We start from the raw sequence: 12,897 nt of genomic DNA on the forward strand, positions 1-12,897 counted from the left end.
GAGACGGAGTTTCACTGTTGTTGCCCAGGCTGCAGTCCAATGGTCTGATCTCGGCTCACCACAACCTCCGCCTCCCAGGTTCAAGTGATTCTTCTGCCTGAGCCTCTGGAGTAGCTGGAATTACAGGCATGCGCCACCATGCCTGGTTAATTTTGCATTTTTAGTAGAGACGGGGTTTCTCCATGTTGCCAAGGCTGGTCTTGAACTCCTAGGCTCAAGCTATTTATCCACCTCGGCCTCCCAAGTGCTGGGATTACAGGCGTGAGCCACCACGCCCAGCTAGTAAAGTCTTACAATTATACATCTTACATTTAAATCTGTTATCCAATCTGAATGAATTTTTATATAAGCTGAGAGGCTGAGGCTGAGGTCCACCTTTTTGTCTACAATGCCCCCTGGCCTCGGCACTGCTGACTGGCTACCGCGTCCCTGTCAAAGCCGGGTGCCCACACTTACATGAGTCAATGCCTGGGTCTCCCTTCTACTCCACTCGTCTCTCCAGCACCACCACACTCGGCGGAACCCAGTCAATGCAGTCTTGATGACTGTAGCTTTAATCAAGTCTCAAAGCTGGGCAGAATGGTTCCTCCCACTTTATTCTTCTTTTGCAAAATTGTTCCAGCCATTCTATTCTAGTTCCTTTGCCTTTCCATATAAACTTTAGAACAATCTTGGTTTAAGCCATAAAAATTCTTGCTAAGATTCACATATGTAATTTTAGTAACATTTTATTAATCCAGTACACCCAAAATATTATGTCAACATCTATTAATATAAATATACAAAAAATACAATACAAAAAAGTATTAAGGAATTTTTTCATGCTAAGCCTTAGCAATCCAGTGTGTATTTTACCCTTTCAGCTGATCTTAATTTGGACCAGGCACATCTCAAGTGCTCAGAAGCCAGCCCTGGTCTAGAGGCTCAGGGAATTTTTGTTGAAGCAGGAGGAACATCGTTCCCACTGGGCACATGCCCGCGTAACAATATTAAAAGCACTCAGGGAAAACCCACTGACGGAAAAAGCAAACGTACTTTCAGAAATACGTGCCGCAGAACTGTCCTGAAAGATGCTGTGCGTGGGCTTCGGGGGCTAGTGGGTGGGTGGAGAGGGACTCTGGCTCAGTCAATTTGTGACACCCTGCAGATTCCCACTCTGGAGTCACGACATACACTGGCACAGGAGAGGCCCCGAAAAGTCCTTTAACAAAAATATCTGCTGAGATGTGTTCTGTCCAGCAGGTTCCCAAATTTACTTGGGCAAAGAGCACCTTTCGCACACGCTGATGAACGTGCTAAAGAAGGACGGTCCAGACTGCAGACTCCTGGGGTCAGCAAAGGGGCAGGGCCTGGTAGGGCCTGGCTTTGCTACAAGAGAACTAGACACCAGACCCAGGGTGTGAGTCTGCCTCTGCTGTTTACCAGATGAGAGAGACCTCAGGTGAGTTATGGTCCCTCCAAGGGCCTCAGTTTCCTCACCTTACAGTAAGAGGTGACCTAGTACTCACCAAGTCCCTTTCAGCTGGCACAACTTCCAAATTTCAGTTCATTGTTACCATCTCATAAAATAGTGTTAAAACACAGATACAGACATACAGATAAAACACAGATACAGACATGCAGATAAAACACAGATACAGATGCGCAGACAGAGGTTTGTTTCACCTGGCTTCCAAAGCTGTGATGAAATGGCACAACATTCCTCAATACAGCGACCATTCCTCACTGCCTGCTGCCCAGCAGTTAAAATGCACGCATTCCATAAGCCGGCGGTAACTCCCTTTCTTTCTCATCTTATTTTTCATTAAATACGATGCGTTCTTCCAGCCTCATCCAGGGGTTCCACATGCCCCAGGAGTGTTTGGGGGACTCTCCTTGGCCCTCCACTCCCCCAAACCACCCTCCTCCGGCACCACCACCTCTGCCTCTGCCTGGGGTCACCCTTCCTGCCACTGTCCCTCTTGAGCAGCAGCTGCCATTGTTAAAGCCACAGGCTGTCCCCGTCTGAGCCCATATCCTTCCTCCCCTACTGGAGTGAGCCCACCAGGAGGTAGGGCAGGATTGCAGTCGCAGGCCTCACAGGGCTCACTGGCTCAGTGTAGGACACCTCACTGCCTAGAGACGTTTCCAAGAGCTGCTCACTGACCCTCTAGTTTCCAATCTGGGACCTGTAGGCCAACAGTGGGTCACGAAAGTAGACATGAGAAGCCCACTGTCCCTCTCCACGTGTCTTGAAACATGACAGAAGCTAACAGTGGTCCTCTGCTGTTACCACTGACAGCCAATCAGCAGCCTCCTTCCTGGGGATGGCTGAGTTTCCTTTCGTCACCTCTCCAGCACCCAGGCTCAGGACATGGGGACACATGGGTGCTCTGACCGGCCCTGCTAAGAACAGCCTCTCCTGCAGCATGCCGGCCTCCACCTACGCAGCAGCGCACACCTATGTGACCAGAACCCCCCTCTGGCCCAGCCCTGCCCATCTGCAAGGAAAGCCCCAGGATACAATGGAACATCGGCCCTTTTATTTCCAAGTCTTTCTTTTTGTCTTCTCTAAAATAAAGCAAATAGCTATTACATAGCTAGAAACAGTACAAGGTTTTCTTAAGAGTATTTCTTTTATGATTTATTCTCTTTTCTCACTTTCTGAACCTCTTGGTTTCATCCAAATGGGATCTATATAAATAGCTTTAAAACACAAAAAGTGCCCCTTCCCCCTTCCCCATTTGCTATCCCATTCCCCAGGGCGGCCATTCAAGCCTCTTTCTGCTGTATCTGCTTCTACACCTCAAAATAACACACTCCTCTGAGATCCCTCATCTCTCAAAGTTGGATCTTGCATTTTTACTTCTTACAGGCAGATGAAGGGCTAGTTTTCTTACATTCTCTTCCCCCCCACCACTTCCCAGTATGATTATAGTTAAATCGATGTATATATTATGACTCTGAAAATACTGGCTGCCTTAACAAGTTCATTATTAACACATTTTTTTCTTCAAAAGAAATAATGAAATGAATGAACTTAAACAACTTCATTATCGATAACTTTAATTCATTTGTTATATTTGCTTAGGCCTCATTTTTTATACTTTTAATGTATTTTGACATATAATCAATTGTACCTATTTATGGGGGTACAAACTGATGCTTCTAATGGATAGTGATCAGATCAGAGGAATAAGCGTATCCATCATCTCAAACATGTATCATCTCTTTGTGTCGGACACGTTCAACACACATTTTGTTTGCTACTGTTGTACGGGGCAGAGGCGGTGATGCAGGAGGTCGGGGGTGGTGAGGGCCAAGGAGAGCACGAAATGCACACTCCTGGGCACACGGAACCACTGGATTCAGCTGGAAGAAAGCACTGTATTTAGTGAGAAATAAGATTTGAGAGAGCGGGTTATAGCCAGTTTGTAGAAGAACTGTGCTAGGTGGCTTCATGTGCACGCGTCTTGTGTTTGCTGGGTGCAGGTTTTGTGTGCTGCTCGTGCACGCATTCTGTTGCTGGTGGTAGCAACAGGGGAAGACACCCATGGCTATAGCTTCCCGCACCCTGCGATTGCTTCTCCTTATAGCACTCCTTACAGCTTTTCACCGGGTCAGACCAACAAGACGGACCAAGGGTTCCGCTGTGTTTCCTAGCACCTCCCCTCCTTGTCCCACGCCCTCCAGGTCTGACACAAGCTGCATCCCAGGCCTCCCCTTCCACATCAGCCTGAGAGCGCCTGGTTCTTTCTCCTGCACGTGAAGCTGTTTCCTGAGCCTCGTGACTCCCCTTTCCTTGGTCTGCTCCCTGGATCTGGAAAGCACATTTTCCTGTAGTTTCCCTAGCAGGGCGCATGGGGGTATATCTTGCAGGAGGATTTGTCATGTCTGTGAATGTCCTTATTCTACCCTCACACCTCAACTGGGCTGCCTGGGCACACAGCCACTGGTCACTTTCCCTCTGAACGCCCAATGTCCAAGGAAGGACTCCATGGTCTGTCAGCTTCCAGCATCGTAGCTGATGCATCTGGTACCTTTTGTGCCAGCAAATCTTCTGTGTGCAGCTCTCTACCTCCAGAATCTTTCGGAATTTTTGTTCTAGCTCCCGTGACCTGCTTTGACGCTGTGTACTGACTGGCCTTCAACCTGGCACCATGCCCTCCAGCCCTACCATTTTCTTGTACTGTTTATGATTTCTTCTCCGTTCTCACTTTCTGAACCTCTTAGTTTCATCAAAGATGACATCTATACTTCTCATCTTCACATCTGGTCCTTTTAGAGGGAGAGAAGGTATACACTCCGCCACATTAAAAATGGAAACTGTGCTGGGCACGGTGGCTTACACCTGTAATCCCAGCACTTTGGGGGGGCCAAGGTGGGAGGATCGCTGAAGCCCAGGTATTTGAGACCAGCTTGAGTAACATGGAGAAACCCCATCTCTACAGAAAACACAAAAATTAGCCAGGCATGGTGGCACTGTAGCCAGGCATGTAGGCCTGTAGTCACAGCCACTCGGGAGGCTACAGTGGGAAGATTGCTTGAACCCAGGAGGTAGAGGTTTCAGTGAGCCCAGGTTGCAGTGAGACGAAATGGAGATCGCACCACTGCCCTCCAGCCTAGGTGACGAAGCAAGACTCTGTCTCTGTCTCGGAAAAAAAAAAAAACAAAAAACTGAGGTAGTGTAGACTCTACCACACTGATGGCTGCTCTAACTGGCTGTCCTGTGTTTACTTAACAACAAAAAAAAAGGTTGGAGGACTGATTCCTACTTAATGATGAGGCTTGTGTGACCCTAGAGGGCTTGGATGGTGGAGAGGCTGTGAGTGCTGGTTTAGCATATTTTAAAAAGCAGAGAGAATGAGAATAGGCAGAGAGCAAAGCCGGGAGCAGTCAGATGTGCTGGGGGATAGGGACCCAGGGAGACAAGAGGAATCCAGATGACAGGACCAGCTAACAGGCAGAGTTGAGGCGGCCTGCTCAGAACAAGGACCCTGTTAAGCTCTTGCCTAACGTGGTGCTAAAATAACATTTATGGTTTTGGTCACAATAAAAGACAAACCTACTATAACTAAGTAGCATATATATATATGCATAATTTGAAACTTACAAAAGACCAGAAGCCCAGAGGGTTGAGACACCTGAAACACCCCTTCTCAAAAGCAGACTCTGGTCCAGTGAGTGGGCAGTTAAGGTCCAACCACAGTTACTTCCTGCAGGCCCCAGCCACATCAAGGATTAAGGACCCTGGACTCACAATGAGTTTGCCTCAAGCCGCATCGCTTAGTCAAGGTTTACTGATGATGCTTGCAACAGGTCAACACTCAGAGCTGTCAAGCGGAGACCTGGACCATGCTGAACACGGAGGTCAGTCAAATGGAGCCAGTAACAGACGGCGCATCTCAGGCAGAGAAAAACATCTTCTCTGAGAAAGCCAAGCTCCAGTTTTATGTAAGTGTATGGAAGCACGGAAGAGCTGAGCCGCCTGTGCTCATCAGACCCCACAGGCTTGGAGGACTCCACGACAGGGTGCAGACCTCAGCTTCTCCTACTCCGAGCAGGATTCATGTAGGATGAGTGGCTTCAGCAGGGCCCCTGCTCAGTCCAAGCTCCTCTGTACCCTAAGTCATCCTTATTGCCTCTTCTGGAAACCCCTTCTGCCCTGGGGGGTCCCTCTCACTGCATGCTCCCTCCTAAACCCCTCTGCTACCTGTACCTCCCCTCCAGAGCCTCCACAGGGGGTACCCCAAGCTGGCTACCTAGACCTCCCTCCCTCTAGATGCAGCACTTACCTGCCACCCCCAACTCCCAAGCCGGCATCCTGGCGGCCCCTCAGTCTCCCCAGGCCCCAGACGGTAGCTCCACTGACGCCTGGAACCAGGAGCAGCCAGGCTCTTTGAGTTTTGCCAGTATCCCCATGAAAATGTTTCCTAAAACGCTACTCCCTGCATCTCAGCTGACAGTATAAACTGTTCATCCCTGTTTCAAACAGCTGCAAGGGACACCATTTCCAGCATACTGTAAATACTGAAAATAAAACTGCCATGTCACTCTTGTAAACATACCTATTAGAATCTAGGCATGACAATGTGACAGCCACGGTCTTCTATTTACAATGCACACGAGCAAGCTCTTCTTTAAGGCCAGAAAGTATACACTTCCTCCTCTAGGAACTCCTATTTGTGTTACTACAAAATGTAAACCCAACGTCATATATTCGTGCTTGAAATTACTCTATTGATTCACCCTCCTGTAACTTTCTGCAACACAAACATGCATATAAATTGAATTCGTCTTGATTTTCTACAACCATATAGGGTTGTGCTAACGTCTCCTGAAGTATCACTGCAGTACAGTCATGTGTTGCTTAATGACAGTAATATATTCTGAGAAATGCATTGCTATGGGATTTTGTAGTCGTGCAAATATGACAGAGTGTACATACACAACCCTGGATGGTATAGCCTACTACACACCTAGGTTATACGGCCCAGCCTACGGCTCCTACGCTACAAACCTGTACAGCACTTAACTAACAGAATACTGTAGGTACCTGTAATATAATAGTAAGTATTTGCTTATCTCAACATAGAAAAGGTACAGTAAAAATGGGGTACTATCATCTTACAGGACCAGCATCATATATGTGGTCCACCATTGAACCAAATCTCCTTTTTGCGGTGTGACTACAATTGGAACACCACTGATCGAAACAGAAAGAGTCTACATTTTGGTAAATCATCTTCTAACATAAAAGCTCTGTTTAATAGAAGAGAAAGAGTTTTCTTCCCCTAATCAGTTCACGTATCATGGACAAATGCTCACCTCTCTCCTTATTCCTCTTTCTAGAAATGTGAGCACAGAGAAGCTGGCTCCAGAAATAAGGAGATGGGAGCAGAAGGGGCTTGGCCACAGCAGAGTCTCCCAGTGCCACATCCTCTTGAGTTCTGAGCCTGAATTCATCAAAGATCAACTTGTCATCAACGATCACCATGAACACCGCTGGTGCAGAGGCTCCCGCAGCTGCTGCAGGCCTGTGACCCACAGGGGAGCCATTCCCCAACACCCTTAAATCTGCTGGGACCCCGCAGTTCCCACGCCCAAGGGCCATGACTGCAAGAGGAGGGACCTTTCCTTAGGAGGAGCCTTTTGAGGGGTGGACGTGGCCCCAGGGCAGGGGCTTCTCCCACTCTGAGGGAGAGTTTGAAGATGTCTGGTCTACAGGGCCCCTGATTCCCTCAGGTCACCCCCACACCCAGGACACAGCTGTCAGCTGCACCTCCGTAAACAGCAGTTCCAGTCACCCACTATGCATTTCCCAACCAAACCAGCAGCAGGCCCGCCTGGCTCTGGAGCTAGGCTCTGTCCTGCCCCATCTCCCCTTCTACCTCCGTGTTCTGTGGAGTGGAACCATGCAGGGCCGGGATTCCAGTGATGCCAACTCCATTCCCCACACACAGCCAAAAGATGCAGACTCTGCCCCGCCACTGCTCAAAGCCCCTCCGTGGCATCCATAAGGCACTCAGAATAAAATCTCTGCCTGGTGCACGGCCGCTGCTGCCTCACCTTCACGGCCACACTGGCCTGTCCCATCCTGGGCTCATCCCACCCCAGGGCCTCAGCATTTGCCAACATCTACCTGGTGGGGGCAGGCACCACCCCACCCACCTCCACCAGAGGCTCCCTCACAGGACCATCTCCACTGTGGCCCCTCCTCCGACAGCCCCTTCTAGTCCCAGCCCCCAAGTACCCCAACCCCTGCCCGCCACCTGCCTGCCCTCCTTCCTTTCTTCATGCTCTTCCTACCCCCTTACCTGAGAGTTTTATGATTTTCTATCTATACCACCTCCCACCCCCCTGCCCAGAACATTAGGTCCACCAGGTGCAGCCCCCTCTCCATTCACTACAGCGTGGGGCACGTAACAGGTGCTCAGTAAACACTGGTGGAATGAATGAATGAATGGCCGAATGAATGAATATCTGCACACACCAGCACTGTGAGGGGAGCTGAGCAGGGCCATCCACGCTTTGCAAATGAGGAACAAAGTCTGAAAAAGCATTTAAGTCACCGCGCACCATCCCAGCCTCTGAGCACACGGGTGGAAGACAGTTGCCTTAAATCTCCTTTCAATCTGCAAAATGGCAGGACTGTTCTTTCCTGGCCTTCTGCACAGACAATGACATCGAAAATGATAGGAGAGCCACATCCTAAGCGAACAGACTCCTTTGTCAAATATAATTATTCTGAGACAAGCTAGCAGACTTCCAACTACAGTTGATTTTTAAATTTATTTATTTGTCTTCTGGAGAAATAACCGTCCTGCCTGCTTCCAAAATGGAACATATTAGTCTATTCTTTGCTGGCTACTTTGCTGCAAAAAGTATGAATCACAGATACAAGAAGAAAAACTATAAAAACAAATTGGTGTTTTTCCTCTTGAAAATCTAAATGACAGAGCTACTATTTCTTAATCGTTCACCGCGAGGCAGCGATGTCAGGAAATCTGGGGAAGGAGTGAAGCAGTGAAAACGTGGAATACGTGAAAATGTCCGAGCTTGAAACAAAATACGGTAGTGGTGTGTGCACCCGGGTGGGATCACGCCCTTATCAAGTGTTGACATCACTGCATTCTCCAAGGAGAACTGTCATTGCTACCTTTTAAGGTTCATCACAAAACCAGTGGCTCCTTTACATCTCACCCTTAAAAACACCTTCAGGAACCAAGCAGGGTTCTCCAAATTCACTTGAGTCTGGCTTAAGCCAATGTGGCTTTTTTAAAACAAGTGTTGGCAGCTTTAAATACACACATAGGTCCACGTGTCTCTGATCACACATTTGTTTCTACCGTTTTAAACTCCCTTTGGGACTTGGGGGTGAGGGGCAATTTCTGAGCATTTGTAGGGGAAAAACCCCATCCACTACATTAGGAGCATAAGAAAAAGGTAAATGGGAGATAACTCTAACCACCAGGTAGAAGTATTTATTTCCATGAGTTTTCATTTCTATTTTCACCTGTGTGAACACCGCCCCTCTCGTCGGAGGCCGCACGTGGCCCCCGTGCCCACCTGTCCGCGCGAGGCGAGCCTCACCTGAGCGGCCGGGCACGCCCCGTCCCCGCACGGCTACCCACCCCGGGCAGGACCACCTGTCCATCCACCTCGCTACCTTCTCTCTGCCACCAAAAGGCTTAAGAAAACAAGGCGCAGGGGGTCTGGGAGACCCCATCACCCAGACTCAGCTTCTCTAAACGCGGGGGTGGGGGTCCAGGGACCCTCCCGTGCCACCCACATGGGCTGTACACGAGGGCGAGGGACAGCTACATCCCCGGGGCCCTCCGCGACGAGGCCGCCCGGGGGCGGGGGCCGCGGGCCGGGGGCGGCGGAGACCCTGCGCCGCGCCCACGGGCGAACGGGGCCCGGCAGCCCCGCGGCCCCGCGCTGGGCCTGGCCGCCGGCAGGCGGGGGGCGCGAGGCCGGGGGCGGGGGCGCGGAGCCCGGCCAGGAGCGCCCGCGGCGGCGGGACCCGGCGGGCGGGCGGCGCGCAGGGCGATCCCGGAGCGGCTCCGGGAAATCCAGCCGGGTTTTGACTCCGATCGCCAACGGTGCCCGCAGCCGGCGAATGTAACAAAGAACAGTCGGCATGGCGGCTGGACCGGGGCGGCGCGCGGCTGCCGGCCGCGGGGGGCGGGGGGCGGCGGGCCCGGGGCGCGCCGGGGCTCGCGGGGGTGGCGGGCGCGGACCGGGGCCGGCGGGGCGCGCGCCGGGGCGGGCGGCGGGCGCAGGGCCCGGAGCTTTACCTGCCTTTGGAATGTGCAGAGCGGGATCGGATCCGGACTCCGGGTTACGATCCGCTCCGGAAACTGCGCAGCACCGGAAGCCGGGGGGCGGTGGCGGGGCATGGCGGGACTTGTAGTCCGCGGCCGGGCGCGAGGGGCGCAGGCGAGACGCTGGCGCGGCCGGGGGTCCCGCGGGTGGGACTGCGGGGCGCAGGCTGCGTGGACTGGGCAGCGGGCGCGCGCGGGGCGGGGCTGGCCGGAGGGAATTCCGCGCGCGGCCCCCTCCCACGTGGCACGGCCCCGCCGCCCACGCTCGCAGGCAGTTCCCTTCACCTCTCCCCGGACGCGTTTCTTGCGGGGTTGGGGAGTGGTGGTGGTGGGTGGGTCGAGTGTTTCTCTAGAACAGGCCTGGGACTTGCCCCCATTCACGGTGACCTCTGGATTTGGCTGGCGGGGCCCTGGGACACGAGCTCTGTGCCCGCGAGGGGCCGGGAAGGGAGTCTGGCCGGGCGGGCTCCGCCACGCGACGGGTGAGCACGGGGCCAGCCGCGGGCCTGGCTCTCCATTCTTCCCTGGGGGCCTGTGTCGCCTCTCTTGACCCCCTCCACGAAGTGTGTGTGCCATCACAAAACGTGAGACGGAGAAGGGACAGACTTTTCACCTTAGTCCTGGCCGCCCACATTCAGAGAGGCGACTTGTTCATTGCTGCCTGGCAAAAACCTCCATTCGTAAAGATAAGTGATGACCCAGGGGAAATGATTTTAAATTGATACCACAAAAGGGCTCGTTTCCCTCATGTATGTGAAACTCTTGTGAACCAATAAAAATATATATGTATATAGAAAAACGAGCAAAGTATATGGATGGACAGTTCGTAGGAAATTCAATGGTTCTTAAGCACATAAGCTATTCAACTACGCTGTAATAGAAAAAACAAAGTCGCAGTGAGATCATTTTTATTAGAGTAGCAAAGATGTTTTTAAATGTTTAATACCGCCTGGACAATATAGCCAGACCCTGTCTCTAAAAAACTTAGCTGGGCTCGGTGGCACGTCCCTGTAATCTCAGCTACTCAGGAGGCTGAGGCAGGAGGGTCACTTGAGTCCCACAGTTTGAGGCTGCAGTGAGTTGTGATCGTGCCACTGCACTCCAGCCTGGGCAACAGAGTGAGACCTTGTCTCAAAAAACAGAAAAAAAAAAGTTTAATAGCATAATTTTGACTAGAGAAACAAGCTCTCTCCTTTGCTCGTAGGAGAATAAATTAGTATAGCTTCCCTTCAGATAATTTGTGGATATCCATAAAAATTCTAAATGCACGTAGCCTCTGACCCACATGCAGGAATGATGCCAGAGACGGACTCACTTGTATGAATGGCATATGTATAAAGGTTAGTCATAACTACATGCCATGCCATGGGAAGTGTTGGATGCACCTGGGCACATACATAGGCTGCAACGCCAGGCAGCCGGAGACAGATGAGGCAAGTTGCTCTGTGAAGGCTGGTTTATCTGCCTGGCCCAGCATTCTACAGTAGGCCATCCCGTGGCCCCCTAGACCTTTCTGGAGCATCCCCGGCGTCCGTCGTCTCCCTGCTTGTCCCCACCCGGGACTTCACGCCTCCCTCCAGCCTTCTGTCCCTCAAGCCTGTTCCCAAAGCCTTCCGTACTCCATCAGACACTTCCCAGGTTTTCCACAACCTTCTCTGTATTCAGGTCTCTGCCCAACCCCACTCCCACCACCACCACAACAGCTAATGGACATTCCCTCTACACACGCACCTCCAGTGACATCACTCACTGTTCAAAAATGGCCAGATGACTGGTTCTCCGGGCCTCAGGACGTGAAATAGTCCTCAGCATATGTGAATAAAAGGTTGTTTACAGAAAAAAAGTGACAGGTCCAGGGCAAGTGCAAATAACTGAAAGTAAAGCAAAGACTTCAACCTCCCCCAAGCCATTTCTCCTGTTACTACATATAGCCCATGGCTGGAATTCACTTACACAACAACATCTCATCTTCGAGAGGATTGTCAGTGTGTCCGCTATAATCCTTCAGTGCAGTCTAGAAATAATACCTCTTAAGGCAGATTCATCTCCAAAACTTAGAAAAAAAAGAAAAGTTGTTGCTTAAAGTGTCAAATGTTCATTATTAACAACTAATGCAATATACAACTTTGAATAATGGGCAGAAAAAAAGAAAAAACAACTATAAAGGTTGTTATTGGGGAAAATGGGAAATGTGAACATGAACGGTGATACCGGATAATAGTATTGGATCAATATTAAATTTCCAAAGGGTGATCATTGTATTGAAAGTATGATAGCCAGTGCCATTCATTGTTCTGAGCAAATCGTTCTGAAGGATTTAGGGTGATATCTGCAAACACGACAGATAGAAACCGACAGAGAGCAGATATGGCAAAATTGGTGAATGTAAGTGAAGGCTATAGGGGTTGTTCCATAGGTTTGGAAAAAAAAAAGAGTTGAAAATTTAAAAAACAACAGACAAGAGCTTCCGTGGCTGTCAGTGAATTTCCTTGTGAACACTACTTCTTCCTGAACAGATACTAGATGGGATTAAGAGGTAATTAATCACTGAGGGCTACGCCTGCAGTCCTGTGGACAGCCTGCCTGCCTTAGATCAGTATTTTTCCAATTAGCATGTCTCCTTGGCTCCGGTTTTGTTATAATTTAAATACAAACCTACTCCTGTGCAAAGCATGATAGACATCCTTAATCACCTCTCCAGCCACCTCCAGCTTTTCATTAAAAAAAAAAAAATTGGCTAATTTTTCTCATAAAGAGGGAAGTCTGATCATCAGCAAGTAAGTTAATTCCTACTAAATATGAAACACTGACTCTCACTTTGTGTTATTCTCACCCCAAACAGGCAGCATTGAAGTTCAAAAAACTTTTGATATTATCCTGGAAGAGTAATTGCTGACCTTATTCACCGGCAGTGGGCCTTATGGCACAGTGAATCACCAGGTTAGAGACACGTTTCACAGTTGCTTACATATCCACAAATTAGGGGATGATATATCGGGACAATTTAGTAGACCTTTATCATAGGAGTATATAGATTTTTCAGAGAGTACTGTTGTGTGACTTGAATTTTAGTCTTGGCCCTGCCTCTGAC

The 12,897-nt window shown here is 50.1% G+C and overlaps 1 protein-coding gene across 4 annotated transcripts in view; it reads right to left on the reverse strand.

Annotated features, from left to right (window-relative positions):
* The window catches only part of PRDM15 (PR/SET domain 15), a 74,980-nt gene extending 65,101 nt beyond the window's left edge, over positions 1-9,879 (reverse strand). The window contains exon 1 of one of the 4 annotated variants that reach the window (XM_007968809.3): positions 9,780-9,879. The gene's annotated coding sequence lies outside the window, so the exon portion shown is untranslated. The remainder of the gene's footprint in view (positions 1-9,779) is intronic. The other 3 variants (XM_007968819.3, XM_037984846.2, XM_007968828.3) reach the window with 3 other exon arrangements.
* Between the last annotated feature and the right edge of the window lie 3,018 nt (positions 9,880-12,897).

Source organism: Chlorocebus sabaeus, chromosome 2, assembly GCF_047675955.1.
Source record: "Chlorocebus sabaeus isolate Y175 chromosome 2, mChlSab1.0.hap1, whole genome shotgun sequence".
In the NCBI taxonomy this organism is placed as follows: domain Eukaryota; kingdom Metazoa; phylum Chordata; class Mammalia; order Primates; family Cercopithecidae; genus Chlorocebus; species Chlorocebus sabaeus.